Below are 4,609 nucleotides of genomic sequence, written 5' to 3' on the forward strand. Positions count from 1 at the left end.
TCGCTAAGAGGGAGTGTTGATTTTGGGTAGCATCGAATGTGCTCTAGCCACGAAAATTGGTGGAGAGGCTAAAGCACATGAGATCTCCAATACCCAGAAATGGTTTGGGAAGATTCTAAATAGTTTGGGAGATATTAAAATAATTAATATTTTTAGTGGAGTCCCTAAGTCTAAACTAAGGGAAAATAAAATATTAATGTGAATTAATATAAAAATGTGTTAGAAGGGTCCAAAAGTCATGGATCAAGCCAGAGTTAATCTTAGCCATTGATTAGGGACTTAATCTCGGTCGTTGATTTATCAATGAGAAAAGTATAAGAGGAGGGTTGAGGGTCACTTGGAGGAAACACTTAGGGAGACCAGTCAGTTCAATTTCTAGAGCGGGGTTAGCTGAGAAATTCGAACTAGTGGTCTGGTGAGTAGTTAGGAGGCAACAAGTACGAAACAAAGAGAAGGGATCAACCATTAGAGACCAGCGCTAAGGCAGGAGAGGCAGATGCAGAGGCAGCAGGAGACTGCGAAGTCACTAGAGGGCCTGCGTGGGTGACACAGAGAGGCCTAGGGCTGACGCAATCAAGCAGGGGCTGATGTAGAAGTGTCTGGGAGCCACGCAGAGTTTAGCCAAGCTGACGCTGGGACTAGGAGAAGTGCTGGAGAATTTTTCTCTCTGTGGGTAAGCTAGTTTGGCACCCTGTTGTACTGAAGAATTGTTGAATAATAAAATCCTCCCTTGTTGCACTGGTTTTCCCACATTGGGTTTTTCCGGGGACTATTGTCCAAAATATCTGTGTCAATGTGTTGCTTCTTGTACATGTGTTTGTTTTGGTATTACGGTGTGATATCTGCAGCAGAATTTATTTTAATATTTATTGAAGGAATTTTATAAATAACTTATTGAATAATAAGTAGGAAAAGTAAATCAGATGTTGCAGTGATAGAATTTTCACGTATTTCATGAAATCAATAACAAATTCTCCATCATAACCATACTACAACCCTAATCCAACATCAAGCAATTGCGATAAGTATATGTGTAAGAGACACACATGCAATTGACATGCATGCATGACTAACACATAGCCCATCTAGTGCGATAAGTATATGTGTAAGAGACACACATGCAATTGACATGCATGCATGACTAACACATAGCCCATCTAGTGCGATAAGTATATGTGTAAGAGACACACATGCAATTGACATGCATGCATGACTAACACATAGCCCATCTAGTTCGAGGGGTGAACCATGCTCTGATACCACTCTGTAACACCCTCCTCCCACATCTACCCAAGAAACCAATGAATCAGGCTAAACATGCAACGACATGCCATTATGATATGATTTGACCTTAAGGAAGTGGAACTGATGGAAACACACCATACAGACATCCAACATCATCAATAGAACCCTCAGAGGACAAGTCAACCACTTAGACAACCTGTCCCTAGGTCCCACTGTTGTTTTAGGTCTCTTGGGCCATAGTCGCTCTCATGCTATGGGTAAGGGAGTGACAAGCAACCTAAAGTCGCTCTCACAAGTCTTCCTGCCAGCCACTGTGGACCATAATTGTCAGTTTTGTGCCAACGACCCAGGGATTTAAGCCACTTTTTTAGCTTAGAGCCCAAGACATTGCCCAAAACTAATCCATCTCTTCAAATTAGTAAAGTAACATGGAAATGAAGGTACTAAAACAAATACTTGTTCAATACCTTGATTGGATCCCTACTAGCCATGACAAACATTTCGTCAAACATATCATCGACATGTAAGTTACATGTGTAAATAATAGAGTTAAGTGTAGGGATCTCATACTTATCTAAGAATCATTATGAACCATTGTTCCCTCATGCCATTTGTTGCATTATCATCTATTAGGTCATAGACACATTATCCATTCACATACAAGTAAAAACATGTTGAGAGCCATACATAACTGTTGTCATAAAATGTGCATATAACTAGCATAATAGGAACAAAAATACAATAAACATATCAGCCATCAAATCCATAAATACATCAATACCTTTACACATGAAAATCAAGGGAAAGGATTTCTCATTAATGAATGCAATGAACCAACCGGAGATGGGACTACCACGTTCCACCCGACCGTAGAATGGTTGAGCCAAATCTCTCTTCAGCCATTCACCCTCGTGCCATATTCCAAGCATGAATGTGGGATCTCATAGAACACATCAATCAAAACTCATCCAGGGCTTCCAGAGGCCATCCACCTCAACCCATCAAACAATGATTCCACCTCATGGTTGGACATCACCAAAACCATCATCAGATTGGTCTACATCCAAGCCTTTGAGGGCTTCCAAATCATTTGTCCAACCAAGGCTTCCAGGACTAGTAACTCAACCCACCAAGTGCTTCCAGGACTAGTAACTCAACCCACCAAGTGCTTCCAGGACTAGTAACTCAACCCATGTGGTTATAGGGCTTCCAAAGCGTTTATTCAAATAAGGCTTCCAGGACTAATAACTCAACCCAAGCTAATGAAACATGAGAACCAACCAAAAACAATCAATGAAAGTAAACCCACAATCACCATGGCTATCTAGGAAATGGCAAGGCTAGACAATCCACTGTCGATCCATGCAATCCTCCATGCCAATGATAGATCACAACCAAGAAACCACATGCATTTGCCATGCATGCCAAAAAAAACTAGTGAAGGAATTGTGATGCAGGAAAGTGTTCCCTCTGTGGACAGAGGCAACCCCTCTAGCCCTAGAGTGGGTCTAGTCACAAACAAGGACAGATCAACAATAGCTTTCCTTAAATAGTCATAGTTGGAGGCCTACCTTGACCGGTGGTCGATGGAGTTCCGTTGCGCTGCTCTAGCTTTCGCTTCCTTCTCCTCAATGAGTGATCAACCTGAAACAATGCAAAGGAAATACAAAAAAGCACGTAACTAGAAAACAACAATGATCTATTTACTCACAAAGTCAAGAAGTCATGAACTATCAAGTAAATTACATACAAGACATAGGAAAACATCATTGATTGTATTAATAATTAAATAAGAGCAAGCTTACAACCAAAGTCTTGACATCGCAAACCTTCTCAGAGGGATCCAGCCAGCATGTTCTTCAATAATTCACTCTTTGAAGATGGATCTCCCAACATACAAAGTCTATCTCTCACTCATAAGTATTACATAAATTCAAGGGCACTTCACAACCTTCCATAAGCTATCAACACTCTCACACTTATCACACTCACACCAGCTATCTATCAAACTCAAAAGCACTAACAGCACTGCTCAATCCAAGAATTTACCAACTAGCTTGATCATAGCAAAGGTGAGTGTTTAAATAGGAGAAGGAGCCTCCATGAAAGGTGGAAGAGAGAGCTTATCCTCAAGGAAGGTAGCACAATTGACGGAACTGCCACAACAAGGAAGGAAGGGTGACACAAACTATGCCAACAACCAGGTCTGGAGTCATCCAGAAGGCCGACTGTTGGAACAAATTCGCCCAATCTGGATCATCGCGAGTACATAACTAAGCTTTAGCGCTGAAATCACTAGTGAGCAGTGTAACCAGTAAGATCATCACTAAAGATAATAAGTAACCTCGTGCTGGAGCATGAAATTGGACCATCGCAGGAATCTGATGTACTTCCACACTGGCAGCACATTTGGACTGTTTATGAGCACGCTTCAGCACGTATATTAAGTCCAGAGTCGTGGTGAGGTAGATAACTTGGGAAAAGTGAGTCAATTGGCAACATAAGAGAGCATTTGTTCAATATGAGCATGTTTGACTTGGACACATGGCACAGTTGAAGGACTGGGAGTGAAGGAAGTGACAAATTACTGTGTAACAGGGATCATACATGCAACTCGGTACCTGCAGGAAAATCCGATGTAGTTGTTGATGCCAATGCCTTCTTGTGCTTTTCTACTCTTCCTTTGCCTTATTGATCCAAGAATCCAAGGATGCCACACCCTCCAAGAGTGCTCCAAGAAAACTCTAAGTATCCAAGAGTATGAGAGAGAGAGAGAGAATAATGAGAGAGCTCCAAAACTAAACTGAGAAAAGGTTACCAACTGATCCTCAGAAGCCTTTTTATGAAAGAGGCCTCTATTTTCTTCATTTTCCTACTCACATGCAACTTGTGACCTTTCACCTCCTTTTTCTCCTAATTTCCATTATTTTCATAAATAATTGTGCCAAAACACCTTTTAGTGCCTTAGTTATTGAATTTCCATGACCCTCGGTCTAGGTTAGAGTCTTAAAATCACTAATGCTATCAAACCAAGAATCTCAACTATAAACTACTTTGCACAACAGAAATATAAAGTAGTAAATAACATATGCACAATATACACAGTTTTAAACAAAGTTGTAGAATATGTACAATCCCAATCTTTGTTATATTACACAAACTGAGTAATAGAGCAGTCTATGGTTTTCAAGATACAATGACAATCTTTATTGCAGATTCTATGTCGTATCTCGTCTTGCAAGTCCTTCGCTTCCATACTACTCATTAGTAGTTCCTTAGTCCATCAAGGCATCTACACTTCAAGAGTCCAAGAGGGTTGCCTCCTATCATTGTTGCAAGTCACATCTGCTACAATGAACACGGG

This window comes from Pinus tabuliformis, chromosome 6 (assembly GCF_031772625.1).
Source record: "Pinus tabuliformis cultivar Carrire ecotype Pingquan chromosome 6, CPIR1, whole genome shotgun sequence".
NCBI lineage: Eukaryota > Viridiplantae > Streptophyta > Pinopsida > Pinales > Pinaceae > Pinus > Pinus tabuliformis.